At 39.3% G+C, this 11,004-nt stretch overlaps 1 protein-coding gene across 4 annotated transcripts in view; it reads left to right on the top strand.

Annotated features, from left to right (window-relative positions):
- Window positions 1–11,004, top strand: part of CACNB4 (calcium voltage-gated channel auxiliary subunit beta 4) — a 78,420-nt gene that overhangs the window by 18,378 nt on the left and 49,038 nt on the right. The window contains exon 2 of one of the 4 annotated variants that reach the window (XR_014490958.1): window positions 4,584–4,704. The exons of the other annotated variants lie outside the window; for them this stretch is intronic. The gene's annotated coding sequence lies outside the window, so the exon portion shown is untranslated. The remainder of the gene's footprint in view (window positions 1–4,583; window positions 4,705–11,004) is intronic. 4 annotated transcript variants of the gene reach the window in all.

Raw genomic sequence — 11,004 nt, 5'->3', positions numbered from 1 at the left:
GAAGTTTGCAAACTTAATGTCCCTTAAAATCTCCACTGTATCTGTTTTTGCCTGCTTTGCAGTATGTTTTTCATATTTTCAGTTCTTTACCCATAATGCTATGTGGTATTTTTAAGTGGTAATTTATATCTGGTTCACGCCTTACATTAAACTAAAAACAAACTAACAAACCATATTACGCTTAACCCAGTGAAGTGGATTGGTGAATTAATGACAAGTTAAAAAAAACCCTGCAAGGCCAGAAGGTTTATTTGAAAAATATTACCTTAAACTGAACTTCACATGTGAGGTATTTCAGAGTAGGAGGGTTTTGCATATCAGAATTCCCTTGACAGTAAATCTCAATGAAGTAGGTGTTCTTTCAGAGTAAATCTCTGAACAAGTTGTTTGATCAAGAAGTTTGTGCGTGCAAACCACCAGTTATGGCTACAATTTGTAATATGTACTTGTTACAATGCTCTTTTTTGAATTAGAAATGTTCCTGCCACTTTGCGTAAACACCGATTGCATTCAAGCTCTGGTTTTCAACACTTGTAATTTTATTTCAGGTCTTTTCATGAATTCTTTGTTATAAAACTTGCCTGGCTCTCTTTGCTTTTAGTTTTGGTTAAAATAGCAGGAATCACCCTATTTTTTTGCAAAAGATAATTGTTTTGCATTAACATCTCTAGACTAGCAATTTATCTGTTACCATTTAGTAATAAAGTAATTGTAATTATCACTACCCTTGTCATGAAACTTGGGCATTTGATTGCAGTCCTGTTAATTGAGTCTTATTAGATGGAGACTTCATTTTCCCTCCTTGGCCATTCTGAAGTAAGTCCCTATTGTTTCAGTAATGTCCAGAAGCAATCCAGTTAATAGCAACAACAATAATAACAACAACAAAATAGTTGACACCAAATTTCTAGCAAAGTTTAAATGCAGTATGCGTATATACAGGAAACCCTCAGGTTACCACGGCAATTGGGACTGGAATTTTTGTCGCTAAGTGATGGTGGCTTTAAAGCATGATGTCATATGACAACACTGCTTAGGGATGGGAATCCCAACAGTTCAAGTTGCTGTTGTAAACCAAGGATCACATCTATCATTAAGTAAGATCTTGTGTGCCATTGACGTGGGAAGAGGCAGGAGTCCCAGGCAACCAGATTAGTAAGTAGAAGCTGTAGGTAAGAGCAATGGGTGTTTGGGTACTGCGTTCATGTACTGCGGTACATGGTCACGTGCGCAGGAGTTGCAGACAGGTGTGTAGGTGGTTGGGTGCCATAGGCCAGGGCAGGGGTAGGCAACCTCGGCTCTTTTATGACTCGTGGACTTCAACTCCCAGCTATGCTGGCTTAGGAATTCTGGGAGTTGAAGTCCACGAGTCATAAAAGAGCCGAGGTTGCCTACCCCTAGGCAATTGCTAAAGAGCATAGCCATGGGATCAACTCCCTACATTGATTTGCGAAGCAGAGAAAGTTGCAAATGGCAATGATGTGAGCATAGGATGGTGCAACCATCAAGACCGTTGGCAGGCAACCGAATCATCATCACATGATTGTGAGGATGCTGCGACAGCCGCAACTTTGCGTACTAGTCATAAGTTAAGTCCCCTTCACACTTGCTGAATGAATGCTTATAACCCAAGGACTACTATATGTGTACTGTATGTATATTTGTATATGTATGTGTATATATGTAAATTCTGAAAGAGAGAGAAAGTACAAATTAGAAAAGTACAGTATTCTCTTAATGTTGGTCTTATAGTATACCCTTTGCTTTCTCTTTATTTATGCTCCTTTTGTATCACTGCCTCTTCTTTATGCTAAATGTGTGCCTCAGTATATATAGAGAGACTTTTGAACAATTTGAGATTGTGTTTACAAACTTTGGATTAAGGAAGAGCTTTTTGCCATGTCATTTGCTATAGGCTTGGGTACCAGTATGTTTTTTTAAAAATAAAAACTAAGCCTCCCTTGATTATAATTTTGTTTAAAAGGTCTAAAAATATTTCTATGAAACCCTTTACCTGTTGTGGGTCATTGCCCCCAGGATATATTAGATCATTTTCATCACTCAATATGTTCCAGCTTTTATAACATAAACTGTTCTGCAAATGAACAAGAAAATGAATTTGGTAGAGGTTGTAGAATGATTCAAAGCTAGCAAAGAATTGTAAATGGTATGAATTATACATAATTTTCTTTTCTGTGTTTAGACTTCCAAAAAGTATATATAAACAATGTACTCCTTAAGATTTTCTCTTCATTTAGCATCTTGCTATGATTCTCATTACATTTTTAGTATGGAAAATGGAAGTTAGTTTTCTTGGGTCTATAGTTCAAACAGCCATAGAAGCTTTGTTTCTATGATCCTTTACAGCCTCTCGACAATAAATAAGAGTACAAGATCATTTAAGGAATTGGCACAAGAGTGTTGTATATAGATTAAAAGCTGCAATTGTTTTGATATACTTCAGTGAGTTTTTTTAATTACATAAATTGGAGTCTACTTCATCTGCTGTGCTTGTTTGATTGTACTTGTGGCATAATGGCCCAAACGTGCCAAAACTTATCAATACTTTCTTAACTGTTAGTAGAGACTGCTGCAGTTGCAAGGATAATATTCACGACAGAGACAGTCTACACCTGTCTGTTTAATAAAAGTGTTATATGAAAGCTTAAATTGACCAAGATTATAACAGATGATCATTATATGTATGGAATGGATATATATATATATATATATATATATATATATATATATATATATATATATATATATATATATATATATATGTGTGTGTGTGTGTGTGTGTGTGTGTGTGTGTGTGTGTGTGTGTGTGTGAAGGGGTTGATTTGATTTAATTATGAATGGAAGGGTTAAAATATATGTGAGAAAGTACCATATGAATTGGTGTCATATAGGTTCTCCTGAATGTGTATAAAAACAGGAATCCATGGGATGGCGATAATTGTAGGTTATTGCTTCAGAGCAATATTGTTATAGAGATGAGTTCTGGAAAAAAATGTGCAATGTTCTGAATTAAAGCGATCTTGAGGGAAAAATGTTTTCTTAGGTGACATGAATGGCTAGATAAGAACAGGATGGAAGAATATAGAAAAGGTTATTCATTTGGAGACCCCAAAATAAATAAGGATAATCACTGAATATACTGTATGCTCAGTGGTACAAGCATAGGGGAATTTATATGTACACATGGGAAGGAATTAATACTTAATTAATTGGTTTGATTATGATAAATGCTTGAGAATTAATGAAAGACACAAAGGTGATGAGGTGCTGAAGGTGGAGAGATCAGTTGTTGGTAATTCAACTTTCTTGGGAAAAACATAGTTGAAGTACATTGGCTATAGGAAGAAGAGACCTATATAAAACAGTTAGGAGATAGATTAATGAAGGGTTTTGTTGTAATCAAAGAGGATGGGAAAGCTACTTGGAACAGAATTAAAAGGTATGTTTGGATTCCAATACATGCGCATACAAATAAGCAGGACTTGCATCTTGATTTTTTCTTTTATTCTCACCCCAATTGCTGCCTTTTTTTGCAATGTTTTCCTCTCCTTGATGTACTTTGCATCTATTTTCTTGCAAGTTAGTCTTTTTAATACATGGTTGTAGCTGAGGGTAATCAGAATTTCATTTCAAGGTTTATGGAATGTTTCAGTGCCCTTCACATAAAGAATGCATGTGCATTGGCTCATTAAATTTTGTTTAAAAGGAGAAAAGGAATACAGCACTTACTAAAAATAAGCAGAAATCTAGTAAGCCACACTTTCAGCTATTCAGGAGAGTACTTCATGCTAGATTATAATAAAAAAGGAAGGATCTAAAGCTATTTATTGGAGTCCCATGCCTACTGCTTATAATGAAGGGTGTGGGTTGCATGGCAATTCAGTTCTGACTTATTAGACAATAAATTCTGTTAAAGGAATTAAAACTTAGATTATCTGGCACTAGAAATAGGTTAGAAACTCTGAGGTCTCTTCGCTGCTACACAGCTCTGAACTAATGCTATTGTTGTGCGCTGCCCTTTGCTAAGATGAGCAGCTATATAAATTAGATTAATAAATAAATAATACAGCTGAATACTTCAGCTTTTCCCTAGCCTTAAATCTGATGCTGGAGGACTGCCCTGACAGGTTATTTGATTTCTGTTGTCTCTATTCCTCTCAATTGTTGTTCTCTCCCTTCCTTCCTTCCTTCCTTCCTTCCTTCCTTCCTTCCTTCCTTCCTTCCTTCCTTCCTTCCTTCCTTCCTTCCTTCCTTCCTTCTATTTATCCATCCATCCATCCATCCATCCATCCATCCATCCTATTGGTAAGTATAACATCAGAAGGTCTGATGAAGCACAACCAAAAATATAACAGTGTTAATAAAAACTGGAAAAAATATAGAATAATGAATAAATGAGTAACATTTGTAGAAACTAAGAGTGTATCCAAATTTATCTCTCCGTTGAACTCCAAGATATGCTTGTGGCTTCACTCATGTTTAGTTTTTCTTAATACCATGAGCTGCAGCCTAACACGGTCACTTTTCTGCCAACCTTCTGTTACTTCACTTTCTCCACAAAGGCTCCCATGTTGGGTAGGATTACATCAAGGATACATGACCACCGTACTTCCCTGCACTTTATAAAGGAGAACATTGTCAGCAAGGTGATTCAAGAATTCCTGAATGAGCTTACTTGGCAAGGTTTGTCCTCCAACAAATGTCAATATAACTTGAATTGGGGAGATAGGGAAAGTAGACAGGCAAGTCAGTATTTATGGACTTCCGCAATTTAAGATGTAGGGTGGCTCAGTGGGTTAGGACGCTGAGCTTGTTGATCAGAAGGTCGGCAGTTTGGCGGGTCGAATCCCGAGTGCCGCGTAGCAGAGTGAGCGCCTGTTACTCGTCCCAGCTTCTGCCAACCTAGCAGTCCGAAAGCACGTAAAAATGCAAGTAGAAAAATACGGACCACTATGGTGGGAAGGTAACAGCATTCCATGCGCCTTTGGCGTCTAGTCATGCCGGTCACGTGACCACGGAGACGTCCTCGGACAAGCGCTGGCTCTTCGGCTTTGAAACGGAGATGAGCACCGGCCCCTAGAGTTGGAAACGACTAGCACGCATGTGCGGGGGAACCCTTACCTTTACCTTTTATACATTTACAAATCACTTAAAAGGGGTGTTGTCTTACCTGAACGCCTTTTCTCAGCATGATGATGGAGAACATAGCAGTGATTTACACATAGCCAAAACCAATTATAGATTAGAAGGTGTGTGGGTCATTAAGACATCTGTCTTGATTTAGTCTACTTATTTGTACATTTTTTACTCTTAGTGTGTTACATGAAGCCAACCATTGCGATTAGTAAACCTTCTAAGCTAAAATATGGTTTAATTTCATGCAATTGGTGAACTCTGCCTACTATGTTTTATTATTAGTAGTAACTGTGGCTTAGAGCCTTGTATGTACCCAGTCATGGAAAGTCACCATCAACTCTAATGTAGACCTGTTTTTTAAAAGAAGCTTCCTATTATTCTTAAGAATGCATAACCCGAGTGATCTTTGGCCCCAGCATTTGATGGAGTCTGCAGCAGGCGTTAATAGACAGGCAGTGACAAAGCAGACAAAAAACAAACAAACACCAACCTTGAATTTTTTTTCCTGCCTAAATATAATTCCACACTACTGAAAGCCGTAGCCCTCTCAGTAACAAACAGAACTGGGCTGCCTACCAGGGTTACAAAGTGTGTCCTATCCAAACCATTCCTGCTATGTAAGTAGATGGTCTCATTCAGCACCGGGGGTGGGTTCCTTAAGAGAATCCAGGATTCTAGAGACTTGTCTTTTTGCTTCAGAATAGCACAAAGAAGAGTAGGGTAATATTTTGTTAATTGGATAGTTTTTCGAACCACTCAGTTTATTTGAATACATTCAGTCACTGCTGTTCAATTAGTTTCATGCCAAGCTGTAAAAAAAGCTCTTTTCATGTTCTGGCCTCGTTTTATATATTTCTCTTTTTAATAAAGAAGCAGCCAAGCGTTGGTGTTTCATCTTAAAAATTTGTCAAAGGAAAATACATTTCTTAAAACCTGGTAGAGCAGTTCAGAATAACGGTAAGGTAGACTTCGAGATAGTTCAGAACCAAAATTATAATTTTAGTAACACTATGGGTTAACGTTGCTTGTTCGCTGGGGTTTTTTCCTGCCATCTCATTTTTCATTTTTTTTGAAGGCTTTTAAGGATCTATTTGTCTTTTTGGAACAGTTTCCTCTGATACTGGAGAAATCGCTGTTTTATCAATGCAAGGCATCCCGCCAAACTGGAGGTATTTGCTGCTTTTAGTTTCATGTCGTTACCTTCTTTTTCCTGAACTTGGAATCCTTCCTTTGAACCCTTCAAAATCTTTGAATGTTGTTACCGCAAGTGATGAAAACCAGTAATATAGTTTCAGTTGTTTTGAGGTAGGACATACAAAGATGTATAAAACTCTACAGTTGACTGTCATAATCTTCAAGATGTATTTTAACTTCCTAGTCCATGTCACAGCCCTGAGATGTCTCTGTAGTTTCCTATCCAAATTCTAACAGGGTCTGATAACTGCTTAGCATCCAAGACAGATAAGATCATCAAAATGCTAGTGCCTCTCAAAGAAATAAATAACTTTACCTCTGTGTAACTCAGAAAATGATACAAAATGTCAACTCCATCCCCATGTGCAATATGCCCTTGTCAATTTTATTTCATTGACCTGCCCCACAGGGTACTTCCCCTTCCCCTTCCCCCAACTTTTAAGTACAATTCCTGGGTATCAAAAGATTGTTCATTAGTTAATAGAAACTATAGTTTACACTTTCATGATAGGACGGCCCTTCAGAATGTGATATTGGATTCAAAAATGTTCCACTGCGTGCCTAAACCAATTGTCTGCCTTTCTAAAAGTCGATGTTATTTTTACACACAAAAGTTGTAGAAACACCCAACACCTTTGGAGAGCAGCCAGTTGAGGAAAACTGTGCAACACTGAATACTTTTAGGGAATGACCTTTTATTTATTAAATAAAAATATTTAATATTTATTAAATATTAAAAGAGTTAAGCAACTCTGGGTGGCTTATAACAACAGTTTTCATAAATATCAGATTGTTGTAACTTCATCTGTGTGGATAAATGCAGGTAATTTAATAGGAGAAATCCATTGATGATGGAGGAATAAATGATAATTAATATACATTCAGCACATAATTTCACGACTTCTTTGTTTATTATACAACATACAACAATCCTAAATATTTGAGGAGAACTAGTGTAACCCAACATGGGAGATAGACATTGGATTCCATCTCAGCTCTGAACACTTCTTGGAAACATGTATGTTGTTATGAACTCACTGAGGGAAAAGCAGTAATACAGGATAATATTATAGTGTATTCTGCCAGGAATTAAAAAGGAACTAACTGGCTGGCATTCTTTGTAGACTCACTTCTTGTTTAATTAGAATAGGTCTTTAATTGAGTTTGATTAATTAGTTTCATTGTGCATATAACTACTCTAATCAACATTTTCACATAGGAAGGTGTTTTACATTTAGTTTCAAAATCTTATAGAATTTAAACAAACCACAGGAAAGGGACTTGTAATTCATTTCAAAATCTTATTTCAAATCCATCCGGCCCTTAAAAAAGTCCATTTTTAACTTTCCAAAATCAACAGTCTCAATCACACTTTTGCTATTTATTCCAAGTTAAGAATTTTTTTAAAAGTTCTTAAACTTGTATAAATCTTATTTTGCCAGGGATGGAAGGTAACTCATCTGGTGTAATGCCACTTGTCAGTTTGAAGATTCTTAATATCCAAAAATGCATTAACAAGAAACTTTCATAAATGATTAAGGAAAAAAGTATCGCCAAAACCCAGTGTCTTTTTGAAGACTCTGAACCATGACTTGGGCAAAGAAAGCTTTCCTTTAGCTCCCAGACCTCTTTGTTGTTGTTAGTTGCGAAGTCGTGTCTGACCCATCACAACCCCATGGACAACATTCCTCCAGGCCTTCCTGTCCTCTACCATCTTCTGGAGTCCATCTAGGCTCACGCCTACTGCTTCAGTGACTCCATTCAGCCACCTCATTCTCTGTTGTCCCCTTCTTCTATTGCCCTCAATCTTTCCCAGCATTAGGCTCTTCTCCAGTGAGTCCTTCCTTCTCATTAGGTGGCCAAAGTATTTGAGTTTTAGCTTCAGGATCTGGCCTTCTAAAGAGCAGTCAGGGTTGATCTCCTCTAGGACTGACCGGTTTGATCGCCTTGCAGTCTAAGGAATTCGCAGGAGTCTTCTCCAGCACCATAGTTCAAAGGCTTCAATTCTTTGGCGCTCAGCCTTTCTTATGGTCCAGCTTTCACTGCCATACATTGCAACTGGGAAGACCATAGTCTTGACTATACGCACTTTTGTTGACAGGGTGACGTCTCTGCTTTTTAGTGTGCTGTCTAGATTTGCCAGGGCTTTCCTCCCAAGAAGCAAGCGTCCTTTAATTTCTTGGCTACAGTCCCCATCTGCAGTGATCTTGGAGCCCAGGAAAATAAAATCTGTCACTACCTCCATTTCTTCCCCATCTATTTGCCAGGAATTGAGAGGGCCAGATGCCATGATCTTGGTTTTCTTAATGTTTAGTTTCAACCCAAGTTTTGCACTCTCCTTCTTTACCCGCAACAAGAGGCTCTTTAGTTCTTCTTCACTTTCTGCCATTAGAGTGGTATCATCTGCATATCTTAGGTTGTTGATGTTTCTTCCGGCAATCTTAATTCCAACTGTTGATTCATCTAGCCCTGCCTTTCTCATGATGTGCTCTGCATATAAGTTAAATAGGCAAGGCAACAGTATACAGCCTTGCCGGACTCCTTTCCCAATTTTGAACCAATCAGTGGTTCTGTGTCCAGTTCTCACTGTTGCTTCTTGGCCCGCATATAGATTTCTCAAGAGACAAATAAGATGGTCTGGTATGCCCATCTCTTTAAGGACTTGCCAGAGTTTGTTATGATCCACACAATCAAAGGCTTTAGCATAGTCCATGGGTCGGCAACCCGCGGCTCCGGAGCCGCATGCAGCTCTTTGAGCCGTCTCCTGCGGCTCCCAGCCGCCCGGTGCGCGCACACCTCTTCGAATGGGCAGTGGTGCGCGCGCACCTCTCCAAATGGAGAGTGGCACTCACTGTCTGACAGTTTCCTTATAAGGAGCCATGTATGGAGAGCTTGTGGGCAATCATAGGTTCTCTCCTTGCTCCAGAGAAGAATTCTGAGGAGCTGATCTCTTTGCTGGCTCCTTGTTCTGCCATGGTCATCGACTCTGTTGTCAGCAGAGCCAGCTTCAATCTGTCTTTGCTTCCATGAAACTCCTTTAACTATGGATTTGAACAGCCAAAGGGAATGCTAGCTGTAATAAAAGTATTTGAAGGAAAAAAAAGACTCACAGGAATCATGACTGTAGGTGAAAATGCTGAGTTATTGAAACTTTGCAACGTTACCCTTTCCTTTTCAAATATGTTCCCTTTTCCCAGTGTTATACAATTCCACCTTTGATGTATATGAAGCTAGCTATAGTCACGTCTGTAGCATTTAATAGCGGCTATATCCATGTGCAAATAAAATGGGAATTTTATACACAGAGAATGTATATATTTGAAAAGCCAGGGGCCCACCATTATGCTTTTAACTTTCCAGAGGGGTCACAGGAGGCTTGCCTGCTGATATTGTCACTGAAATTAGGAAAATTGCACCCTGAATCCCAGGCTAAGCCAAAATGCTTGAAAACCTTGTTTGCTTGTGCTCTACACAACAAACATTTTTTGGCATGTTATCTCCTTGCACCTCCAGATTACTGATCAGGAGTGACATAACTGCTTCTAAGTGCACATAATAAAGACAGCAGATTTCGGAGCAAGCATATTACTGACTGGAATGAGAAACATAGGAGCTTGGTTTGGTGTGGCAAAAATGGCGAATCCCTAGTGCTAGGCAGAGAATTTCTGCAATTTTTTTTTCTCCTGTCAGAAAGAATTGTGAAGAGTTCTATTCGTTGAAAAGGAATTTAGAAATCATTTCAAAAGAGAAAAGGAATTCAGTGAAATTCTCGTGGAAGAATATGTGATTTTGCTAAGGCTCAAAGAGTTGAATTGTGTTAGAATGTTCTGTCTTCATTGGTTTTCCATACTTCAAGTCAATCCATAGAAAAAGTATCACGAGGCAGCTTCTCCCTTGTAGCTTTTTCAGGAGCGATCCCTACTGAAACAGCTAAGGAAGAATCTTACCGTATTTTCCGGCGTATAAGACGACTTTTTAACCCATGAAAATCACCTCAAAAGTTGGGGGGTCGTCTTATACGCCCAGTCGCCTTATACACCGGAAAATCAGCGTCTGGCGTCTGGCTGGAGCCGGCAGGGCAGTCCTGCGCACGCGCGCACTCCCCGGTTGCTCCTTAGCAGCTGGGGAGTGCGCGCGTGTGCAGGACTGTCCTGTCGGCTCCCGCCCGAGGCTTTTCCCTCTTGAGGCAGCATCGCTCCCTGGCTCCTAAGGAGTCCTTGGGGATGCTGCCTCAACTGTCCTGCATTGCCCCCATTCGTCCTCCTTTCCAATTCTCCAAATCCTCCTTTGCTTCATGAATTAAGGCTAAGCAACCTGGAAGGGAAGCGGTATTAATTACACATTAAGGCACCCGGAGTGATGCTCGTCTCTGCCTCATTTTATTTCAACAATCTGTTTTGGGGGGAGGGGTAAGTATCGAAAGGTCATCCCATTCACCAATGGTTTATTTGGACACGAATCTGCGTATAAACATAAACCCACCTTATCCTACAGCAGTTACAAGCACCCAAAGGAGGAATTCAACAACGATTATAGAGATCTCTCCAAGAGGGAAGAGAGCAACATTAACCCCTCCCTCCCTCTCCTTTCGGACGCGCGACTACTCTTCCCCCGCTAGCAAAGAAAGCGCTCCTGCTCAAGTAAGCCCGCCGG

This window comes from Vipera ursinii (genome assembly GCF_947247035.1).
Source record: "Vipera ursinii genome assembly, chromosome: 1".
NCBI lineage: Eukaryota > Metazoa > Chordata > Lepidosauria > Squamata > Viperidae > Vipera > Vipera ursinii.
The sequence above is the reverse complement of the archived record's forward strand: the minus strand, read 5'-3'. Positions and strand labels throughout refer to the sequence as shown.